Source organism: Tupaia chinensis, unplaced genomic scaffold (assembly GCF_000334495.1).
Source record: "Tupaia chinensis unplaced genomic scaffold, TupChi_1.0 Scaffold000330_1, whole genome shotgun sequence".
In the NCBI taxonomy this organism is placed as follows: Eukaryota; Metazoa; Chordata; class Mammalia; order Scandentia; family Tupaiidae; genus Tupaia; species Tupaia belangeri.
In genome coordinates, this window is record NW_006159824.1 from 1946266 (window position 1) to 1957633 (window position 11368).

The window sequence follows — 11368 nt, forward strand, 5'->3', positions numbered from 1 at the left end:
TCAGTATGTCCTTGCCCTCCACCCAGCGGTAAAAAGGGAACCTGACCTCATCCCCACTGGCCCCAGGGCCCTGCACAGAGATCCAGTTGCAGAACCAGGCATCATCCTGAAGAAGGTGCCATTTGCGTAGTTTCACAAACAGCAGCGGGCCCAGGTACTCCTGCACGTCCACCTGGAATTCCTCCACCTGCGGAGGACAGGAGGCTCAGCCTGGATGGGCAGGCAGAAGGGGTAGCAGCCTGAACCCAGCTCCCCCCACCCCCACCCCCATGTCCCTTTGCTTGGTTTCTGGGAGAGCGGCCTGAAGAGAGCCAGGAAGAAAAAAGGGAGTGAGTGCACACCGCGCAGGTGGCCCACCACCCCGTTCTGGGTCAAGGACCTTAAGCCAGAGTGAGAGAGAGGGTCAGGACAGAGGAGAACCTGCGCTCCTTCCTCCACTCCCCGCTGTCTTTGCACCAAGCGCTGAACATTCACTGAGCGCTTCCCCTGCTGCTATCACCCCTAAGCCCCTTCTGAGTAGCGCCTGTGCTCTTTTGGCTGCTGCGTGACTCTCAGCAGCAGAAAGAGCTGGGGCGCCTCTTCCCAGGTATCCGACAAACTGGGGAACAGGGAGCCGCCCACCCCGCGCAGCTCCGCACAGCTCACCTTGCCCCGCGCCGGCCGGAGGCGCCACCCGAGAGCCGCCTCCCCGTGCTGGCCGACCAGCGACAGGTGCACCTGGTTTTTGGAGCCCGCGTAGCAGGAAGACCCGGTGGAGACACGGATGCGGTAGAGAACCATCTTGCTCAAAGACGCTTAGCGCTGTCTGAGCAGGAAGGAGGCGAGACTCGTCTAATAACGAAGTCCGAAACTCCGCCTTCTAGGGAGTGTTTTCAGGGGGCCTGGGTTGTGGGGACAAGTCTCCAACCAGCCCCGCCTGGGCTCTCGCTAGGGCCCCCAGCTCCACCCAGCCCAGACCTCAGCCCCCACCCAAATGGCGAGGCCCTAGCGGAGACAAGGATTACAAACCATGATCTCAGTGGGAGGGGTAGTAAGTGGGGATTTAGGCAGGAAATAGGCACCTAATGAGAGAGCAGGGTCAGGGGCTGGTTGGCAGTCTCTGGGGAAAGCACGGATGGATGGGTGAAAGCCCTGCTCCACACACACACGCGCGTGCACACACACACGCACACAGACACGCACACGCACATGCCTCACAAGTTTATTCCCCCCTGCCAGAGGTCACCTTGAGGTTGCAGGGAGGGTAAAGTGGCCGGGGAGACCCAGTCTGAGGCAGCATTTGCAGAGAGCACATTCAGACCACCGATTTCATTTACCGACTTCACACACTTGCCTTCCCTGTGCCAGGCTCTGGGCTCATTCCTTTTTTGCCTGCAGAAGAAAAATCCAAACTTCTTGGCATTCAAAGCCCTTGCTAGCCTGACCTGCCCTCCTCCTCTCCCCCTCATGCCACTGCGCCCCATCCTCTTATCCCACCCCTCCATCCTGAGCTGGAGCCACGAGCTCCCCAGAACCACTATGTTTGTTCTTAGTGAGAAGAATGCACTCCTGGAAATTTCTGTTTATCCTCCTCACCTCTGAAAACTCCAGTTTTCCAGTGACGTCTTCCCTGGCATTTCCACGTCTGCCATTTCCTCCACACACGGCTAAGCAGCTTTCCTCTCTGCTACTCCCCCTTGCCATACTTCTGCCATTGATCCCTCTATAGTGCCTGTCTGTATCCCCCAGGAATGGGAGCGCCTCCTGGGCAAGGACCACCTTCTCAGCATGATTTAACACTTCGGTCCCCTGGATTTTACTGTGTCAGGGCTTGTTATTGAAAATGCTGTCTTTGGGGCTGGTAGGCGGCATAGTGGTTAAGGGAGCTGGAGTCCCCCGTGGATTGTGTTTCGAGTCCCGGACCTGACAGCTTGCATTTTCAGTTTCCCTCTCTCTGTGTCTCTCTGGTCAATTGGGGTGTTCAAGACCCCCAGTGGAAGCCTGAAGCCAAGGATCATACCAGGACCCTGTATATGCTATATGATTTGTCCATCGGATAAGCAAGACGGCTGCTTTGTGACTATCAGGTTGGTAGTGAGTACACTGGACGGAAGGGTAATTCACTCCCAGCCAGGACTGTGGCTTTTATCATCACGCTACTCAGAACAGCTCCCAATATAAAACATAAATGTTTTGTTTCTGGAATTTTCCACTTAATATTAATATTCCATTTAGTTACCCACAGTTGACCCTGAGTAACTAAAACCACAGATTCAGGGGCACCACTGCAATAAACAAATAGTAAAGTCATCTCTGGGGCCACATGGCATGGGGTACTTTAAGCCTGATCAAACACATGAAGTCAGGGCCACAGGTAGTGTAACGGTGAAGGGACTGGACTCCCACACGTGGTAGTTCGGGTCACAGACCTGGCAACGTGGAACCCATGCTGGGAAGTTGTGCATGTGTATCCCAAATCCTAGGAGAATGGAGAAGAAGATTGTAACTTGCCATGCACCCCCACCACACCCAGGGGATGATTTCTCACTTTCCCTCTCACTGTCTGTGTCTCTCTCCAATAAATGCACATGCCTTATGGTTTAGCCTTTAAAAAAAATGAATAAGAATATGTTTGTAATGGTTGTTTTATGTCTTTTTTGCTTTTTTTTTTTTAAGCAGGAAGTACATTCAGGTGACTCAAAATTTGAAAGGTACAAAGTGGTATTCACTAGTTTCTCCCTCCTTCTTGGTTGCAAACCACCCACCTCCTCTACCCTCAGCCATCACGAGTCTCTTCCCAAGCAAACGCATGCCTACCCTTCTTGTCCCCTTCCTGTACATGGCAGTGTATTTACACACTGTTCTGCCCCTGTACTGTCACATAAATCAGAAAACCACTCCATATCACTACATAAAGAGATTCTTTGTTCTTTGTTAAGGTGTGATTGTTTGGTTTGTTCTACCAATCCCTGGTGAGTCGATGTTCAGATTCTTGGCAATCTTTTTTTTTTTTTATTTTGGAGAGGTTTTTTGTTATAGGGTTCCTGAGCTTGCCAGAAAGACAGACAGAAAGCGAGAAATCATCGCCCCCCCCCCCAGGGTGGATGGCCATGCCGCAATCCCTTCTCCTCCATTCTCCTCTCGGAATCTCAGGCACACATGCACATGTGCCCGGCGTGAGTTTAAGCCACCGGGTCCGGGACTCAAACCGTGGTCGACTACATGGGAGTCCCCCAACACAGCCATTACACCAACTGCTGGTCCCAGATTCTTGACAATCTTTGGCAACTACAGATCTTTTTTTTTTCCTGAAGGAAATAGCCCAGGGTGTACATCTCTGGTCATCTGTAAGTATTGTCACAGTCTGCAGTAAGATTCAAGAGATATCATCTCAAGAAATACAATAGAATTTTTAATAGAAATCTATTGAAAGAGCATCCTGGGGTCCGAAGCTGGAAGTGCTTCAGCCCACCTGCTAGGCAGGAGAGGGCTCCTATTATAGAGTAATTGAGCTATTATGGGAGACATATATGCACGACTGACTGGTATGTAGGGGCGTTAGGCTAGGTGGGATAAGCACACATGAAATATTTGGTGGGTCTTTTTGATCCATCCTAGGGAGTTCGACATCCCAATACTGGTTTTGGGTCTTTATCTGTTACTTCCTGGGTCAGTGCAATTTTGCACTTGACGTGTGGGCCCCTGCCAAGACCAGTTATGCAGAAATTCCACCTTAGTTCCTTCTCAGGCCTGGAGCAATGCCAAATGGTGCTCAGGAGCATTTTATTAAATAGGACCTTGCAAGTATACTTGTATTACAGTATCTGAAACCACGTGTAATTTTAGCAGAGGTTGCTAAATTGCCCTTTATAAAAAGTTGTAGCAATTTACACTTCCGCCTGTGGAGTAGGAATGCGAGTGTTCTCCCTGACTCTTGCCAGAGTGTGTTAACTACCATCTTTACCTCTCATAGGTGAACAATGGAACCCTTGTTTGAACCTTAATTTGCATTTCTCATCTTATGCTTAATACTGAGCTTTCTTGTTTATTTGTTTTGTTTGCAGGAACTATTTGTACTTCTTTTTACGTAACTTAATTATTCTGTTTTTCTATTGGGTTTCAGTCTTTTTCTTATTGATCTGTAGATGCTATTACATATGAGGCAAATTAGCCCTTGTCTAAGGCTGTCACTGCTGAAAGGGGGCCATCAGTCACCACAGTTCTTTTTACCTACAGCAACTCTTTAGAGCCCAGATTTTGATCTCCATATTCCTCTTTGTTAAAGGATGTCTGGATCACTGGAGTAGGGGCAGGTAAAACACAGGCTAAACCTGGTACTAGCGTTGTTGCTGAAGGAGCACAAGTGCTCTCAAGGAAGTCACAGGCAGCACTGAGAGGTCAAGATGTCTAATTAGATGGTTCCCACTGGCTATGCTGTGATGTTTTATGTAGCAAAAGCAAAACAGTAGGTAGAGTTAATCAAAATACATCATTGAAACAAAAAAAACTCTACAAAATAAATAAATGTGTAAGTTAAAATTAGCTCTGTCGCAAGTTATCAAAAAACCAACTCCATCCCACTTCTATAGTGCAGCCGATAGTTTAAGGGACACGGGGGCTGGAAACAACAAGCTTACTGTGGTCAAATCCTTGAACCAGTCAGTCTGATGGGTGAGGGGAAGCGTGCTCAAAATCCTGGCGTGACAGAGGGCAGAAGGAAGAGGATCCCATGGGACCAATTCTTATAAAGGGTATCTTTCGCTTTCTCTCTCCTGTGCATATGATCCTTCATGTTAATTAAAAAAGAAAAAAGCCACAGAGGAAAAACAATTCCAAAGGGTTCAAACAATAGGGGAAAATTACCTCAACAAACAAGAAGCCCACGGAGTAGACTGACTCTGAGGAGATTAGGTCAAGAACATCACCTAGGATCTTTTAAGAGATCTCTTTTGGGGCTTTTTCCAGCTTCTGCTCTGCCATCCTTCCTGAGTTAGTTCCTCAGTGGGTTCCAAGCGACTTCCACAGTGGTAGTGAAATGGCTACCACTCCAGTAATTCCATTATGATGTGCAATATCCAGTGGGAAAAAAGGGATCATTTCTTCTTGTGACTCTCTTTTTGAGACCAGGGAAAGCTTTTTCAGAAACCATCAAATGGCTTTCTTTTATCCCTTTTTGGCCAAACTGAGTGCCAACACTGAACTTTTAAATGAGCAGGAGAAATGGAACCACTGTGAGCCAGCCCCATAGCTGAGCGGTTAATGAAGCTGGATCCCACATGGCCAACCATGGTTTGAATCACAGTCCCTATGGCTTGAAAAACACACCAGGTGGCCTGCACATGGCATGGAGGTTAAGGCAGCTGGCTCCCACTTGGCCAACTGCATGGTTCGAGTCCTGGACTTGGCAGCTTGAGAAACATGCCAGGCACTGTGTGTGCCTTCCCAAAATAAAGAGAGGAGAATGGAGAAGAGATTGCTGTATAGCCATCCCTCTGGGAGGGTGCTTTCTCACTTTCTTTCTCTCTCTCTCTCTCTGTCTCTCTTTCTATCTCTGCCTCTGGCACGTACACATGCCCTATAGCAATAAATAAATAAATAAATAAATAAATAAATAAATAAATAAAGCCAGGCTCTCTCTGCATGCCCAAAATTCCAACAGGATGGAGAAATGAAGGAGAAGGGATTGAGAGATGACCATGGCCCTTTGGAAGGAAGGTAATTGTCTCTCTCTTTTTCTCTCTCGCTCTTAATGTCTTTCTAGTGAGCACATGCACCCCCAGGCACTTTTTCAAAATGGAAGATAAATGGAACCACGATAATTATCAGAATTATTTACCCCCAAGTTACATAGCAAGGATGGACACCCAAACATAGGTGGGGCTTCACCAATAAGCAATGATGAGCTAATGAGTTAGGAGGTAGGTACCCTAGAGTGTCTGCTACATTTAGTTTGTGAGAGGCTTAAATTCATACTAATATTCAAAAAGAACAGTAACTATAAATGATATTAAAAGGCATTATGATACAAAAGAGAGTGGGATTTGGGGGTTTTGTGTAATGCCACACAGCACGTGCATACACATGAGAGACAGAAAGTGCCCCACAGTGGGATCTGGTCATGCTGCAATGATTTTTTCCTACAGTTCTGTATTCCATCAGGATTGTGGGCACACTCTCACGTCTGGGATGTTTTCCAAGCCTATGGAGCCAAAATCCAAATCCTGGTCAACCATGTGGAATCCAACTTCCTCTGAGCAGCACCTAATCACTGCATTATGGGTCAGCATACTTTATAGATTCTAATTTAAAAAAAATCTTTCCCTTTCTCTCTCTGTCTCTCTCTCAGTGGAAATAAATTAATAAACTTGGGAGAGGGGAAGGTTGCTGTAGTAACAGTTGGACCCCCATGGGAAAGGTCCTGGTTCACCTCTCAGGATCTACCTGAGCACACTAGGGACATGTACATGCCTGTGATCTAGACTGGCTGAGACTAATGGTTGATCACAGTATGATAACCCTGTTGGATTTGTTACCCCTCATATGAAGGAAAGGAGTGAATGAAAAAGAAAAATAAGAAAAAGGATGTTATGGGCCAGCCCATGACCTGGTGGGTAAGGGTGCTGGATTCCATATGACCACCAGCATGATTCAAGTCTGAACCTGGCAACTTGAAAAACACTCCAGCTGCATGTTTATGCATGTACAAAATCCTGGAAGGAGGGAGAAGTCGAGGAGCAGGAATTGCAGTGTGGGGAGTGATTTCTCACTTGCTCTCTCTCCCTCTTTTTGGCAAGTGCAGGTATCCTCTGTTAAATTTTTAAAATAAATAAATAAAATAATGTTATTATAAGTGACTATATGCGTTTCTTCTAATTATGCATCTGTTTATAATGAGTAGTTATAAACTTATTTCTATTAGAAAGTAAAAAAAAAAAGATTTCAAAAAAAATGGGAAATTGTACGTGAAACAATTCTGGAAGAAAATAGAAACTGTTCCAAGAAGAGGAAGGACATGTGGCTACACAAGATAGCCAGGTAGAAAGGTCTGAACAGCAAACCTACACTGGAGCTTTCACTCCGTGACCAAAGAGAAAGTGGGTCCTGAGATGTTGAGTTAGCCGGATGTGAAGAGAAGTGCCAAGCGCACATAGTCCTTTTCTCCCAGGAGATGAATCCACTAGATGCCCCCTTAATCGTAAGAACACATTAACAGTGTGTGTGTGTGTGTGTGTGTGTGTGTGTGTGCGTGTGTGTCTTTATTTATTTTTTTGGAGAGGTTTTTGCTTTAGGGCGTGTGCGCTCGCCAGACAGACAGAGAGACAGAGAGACAGAAAGCGAGAAGTCACCCCCCAGGAGGGATGGCCACGCCACAATCCCTTCTCCTCCATTCTCCTCTCGGGATCGTGGGCACGCACGCACATGCGCCCAGCGTGAGTTTTAAGCCACTGGGTCCGAGATGCGAACCGCGGTCGGCTACATGGGAGTCCAGCAACATCGCCATTATGCTAACTGCTGGTCCCTGTGTGTGTGTCTTTAATACTACTAACAAAGCAAGTCAGTATCTCATAATTACAGAGCAATTACAGAGGTTTCATAACTGGCCAAATGGAAATAAAGGAGTTCATGAGGGACCAGCAAGTGGCAAAATGGTTACATCCCTGAACTTTCTTGATATTTCTGGACTTGTCCTTACCATTAAGTTGACCTTTTTCTTGGTCGTTTTCTTACTTTCTTATTTTTGTCTGTCTTTAGTTTTCCTAGTGTGGCACTCTCTTCAGAACATCTCAAAAAACTGGTCTGGTGTTGGTAAATTCTTTCAGGTTTATCTGATAATGTTTTGGGCTTTTCTTCCCATATGAGGGATAATCTTGCTGGGTATAGTATTCTTGGCTGAAATTGTTTTTCACTTTAATACTTTGAATACATTTTCCCATTCATTCCTTGCTCACAGTGTTTCTGGTAAGAGGCCCAATGTTAGCCTGATGGAATATCCTTTGAAAGTAACCTGACATTTCTCTCTTGCCAATTTTAGTATCTTGTCTCTGTCCATGGTTTTGGTCAATATGACTATGACATACCTTGGAGAAGATATTCTTGGGTTGATTCTATGTGGGTCCTTTTTATTTCTTGGGTCTGGGTCTTTAACTGCCTCTCTAGGTTTGGGAAGTTTTCTTCCAGGATTTCATGGAATAGGTTATCAATGCCCTGATTAGTTTTTTCACCTTCCAGATTATCTGGATGCTTGGGTGTCAAATAATATCTAGTATTACTCATATATTATTCTCATTTTTTGAGTCATTTTCTCAGTCTTTTTGGTGAATTTTTCTAGGTCAGAGGTTCTGTCTTCTACATCTGACATTCAATCTTCTTTATGATCTAGTCTGCTTTTAATACTTTCCAGGGAGGTTTTGACTTCCTGCTGTATTACAGCCTTCATCTCTTAACAGTTCTGTTTGATTCTTTTTTTATGGTGTATATTTCCTCTTTCAGATCGAGGAAGAACTTCCTCACCTCCTGGAACATGTTGTCTCTTTCCTCCTGCATCTTCTGGAGTTTGTTGTCTCTCTTCTCTTGGATCTCTGTTAGCTTTGTCACTATGAATATTTGAAATTCTTTATCTGACATTTCCACAAGTTCCATTGTACAATCTGTAGAGGATGAAAAGCTGCTCTTTCCCCTTGGGGGAGAGATATTTTCTTGGTTGCCCATATTTCTTGTGCTTCTGCAGTGATTTCTGGTCATCTGATGGATTTTATGTTACTTCTTATTATATATTACTTTCTTGGAATTAATTCTAAGTGTTAGAGGTGTGTGGGAGGAGAGGACCTGCAATATTTCTGCAGTTCCATTTTCCTTGTCCTCACCAAGCACCCTGCACTTTTGTCAATGAAACTGGATATTACTAAGGCCTCCCAGAGGCTTGGGAGCGACTTTGGGACTTCATGCACACCATCGTCAATTGTTCCAGCCTGGGCTCTCCCTGCCTGCCACCAACTGGGATATTTAAGCCTGATCTGGGCATAACTCCTTGGGTAAGTCCACCCTTGGGCCTTGGGAGGTATATTGGGACTTCTGGTACACCAACCCATGTGCACAGCATGCAGCTTGACCCTCTTCACTGAGCTACATCTCCTTGGCTTGCTATCACCTCATCAAGAGCTGAATATTTTGCAGAGGAGCCAAGCACCTGTAGTTATCCCAGACTGCTCTGACCCTGGACACAGAGCTCTCCAGTAAGAACATACCCGGGAACTAAGGGTGAAATTTTCTCTACCAGTACTACAGAATCCAGTCCAATAAATGGGGGGGGAGGGGAGGGAGGCGTATATACTGCATCAGATGACTAGAAACCACCACAAATCTCAAAGAAACATGAAAAAACAGGGTGGTAACTCTTCTCCAGGTGAAGTAGTAGCCCTTTATGATCAGTGAATAACACAGAAATACATAGAAATGTCAGAAAAAGAATTCCAAAAGTTCATAGTGACAAACTGAATGAGACGCAAGAGAAAATAGACAATCATTTATAGGAAGTCAGAAAATTATTTCAGGACATGAAAGAGAAATTTCATAAATAAACACCCTAAAAAAGAATCAAATAAAACTTCTGGAAATGAAGAAAAAATTTAAGTCTCCCTAGAAAGCATAACAGTAGATTGGACCATGCAGATGAAGGAATTTCTGACCTTGAAGACAGTCTCCAACATAGACCAAATCACCAAAAAGAAAGAAAAAAACAACAAAAAAAATTAGTACAACATATGGGAAATTCTAGATGCCCTGAAACATCCAAAATCTGTATATATCTGGGCTTTCCAGAAAGTGAAGAATCTGCTAAAGGCATATAAAACCTCTTTCTACTACTATTATCTGAGAATTTTCAAAATATAGAGAAACATGGAGAAATTCAAACCCAAGACATAAAAAGGACCCCAAATAAAGTAAAAATTAAAAGATTCCCTCCCTGGCTAGGACCAGCAAGTGGCATGTCAGTTAAGGGCACCAGACTCCTACGTGGCCAACAGCAGTTCAAGTCCCAGACATGGCAGCTTGCTTTCTCACTTTATCTCTCTCTCTCTTTCTCTCTCACTCTGTCTTTCTGTGATCGAATTAAAATAAATAAATAAAATAATTTTTTTTTTGGAGAGGTTTTTGCTATAGGGCGCGTGTGCTCGCCAGACAGACAGAGAGAGACAGAGAGACAGCAAGAAATCACTCCCCGGGGGGATGGCCATGCCGCAATCCCTTCTCCTCCATTCTCCTCTCAGGATCTTGGGCACGCATGCACACGTACCCAGCATGAGTTTTAAGCCACTGGATCCGGGTCGAGAACCGCGGGCGACTACATGGGAGGCCAACGACATAGCCATTACGCTAACTGCTGGTCCCAATAAAATAATTGTTTTTAAAAAATATTCTCTCAGGAACCAGCAGTTAGCATAATAGCTATGTCGCTGGACTCCCACATAGTCGACCGCGGTTCACGTCCCGGACACGGTGGCTTAAAACTCACGCTGGGCGCGTGTGCGTGCGTGCCCAAGATCCCGAGAGGAGAATGGAGGAAAAGGGATTGCTGCGTGACCATCCCCCCTGGGGGGTGATTTCTCGCTTTCTGTCTCTCTGTCTCTCTCTGTCTGTCTGGCGAGTGCATGCGCCCTATAGCGAAGATCTCTCAAAAAAACAAAAAAAGATCCTCTCCCTGGCAATACTGGTAAAAATTCAAGACAAAGACAATATTCTAAAAATGGCAAGGGAAAAATGTCTAGCTACTTATGAAATTTATTCCATTAGACTAATATCAAACATCTCAACTGAAACACTGCAGGCAAGGAAAGAATGGGAAGATGTATTCAAAACATTAAAAGAAAGACCATTTCAACCAAGAATACGATATCCAGCAAGATTATCCTTCAAATGGGAAGAACAAATGAAAGTATTCTCAGATAAACAAAAACTGAAAGAATTCACCAATAATAGGCCAGCTCTACAGGAAGTACTGAGGGGAGTGTGTATCAGGATAACTAAGTAGAGACAAAAGGAAATACAGGAACAGGAAACAACTGAGGAACTGGCAAACAAAATGATAGGGATAAATCTGCAAATAATCAGTAATAAAGTTGACTGTTAATGGATTAAATTCTCCCATTAAAAGACACAGACTGGTTGAATGGACACAAAAACAGAAGGCATCGGGAACCAGCAGTTAGCGTAATGGCTATGTCGCTGGACTCCCACGTAGTCGACCACGGTTCGCGTCCCAGACCCGGTGGCTTAAAACTCACGCCGGGCGCGTGTGCGTGCGTGCCCAAGATCCCGAGAGGAGAATGGAGGAGAAGGGATTGCGGTGTGACCATCCCCCCTGGGGGGTGATTTCTCGCTTTCTGTCTCT

The 11368-nt window shown here is 45.3% G+C and overlaps 1 protein-coding gene and 1 pseudogene across 1 annotated transcript in view; both read right to left on the minus strand.

Annotated features, from left to right (window-relative positions):
- LOC102488255 (arachidonate 15-lipoxygenase) overlaps nucleotides 1–11368 on the minus strand; it is a 143746-nt gene that overhangs the window by 76427 nt on the left and 55951 nt on the right. The window lies entirely within an intron of this gene.
- Nucleotides 4210–11368, minus strand: part of LOC102478603 (calcyclin-binding protein-like) — a 48909-nt pseudogene continuing 41750 nt past the window's right edge.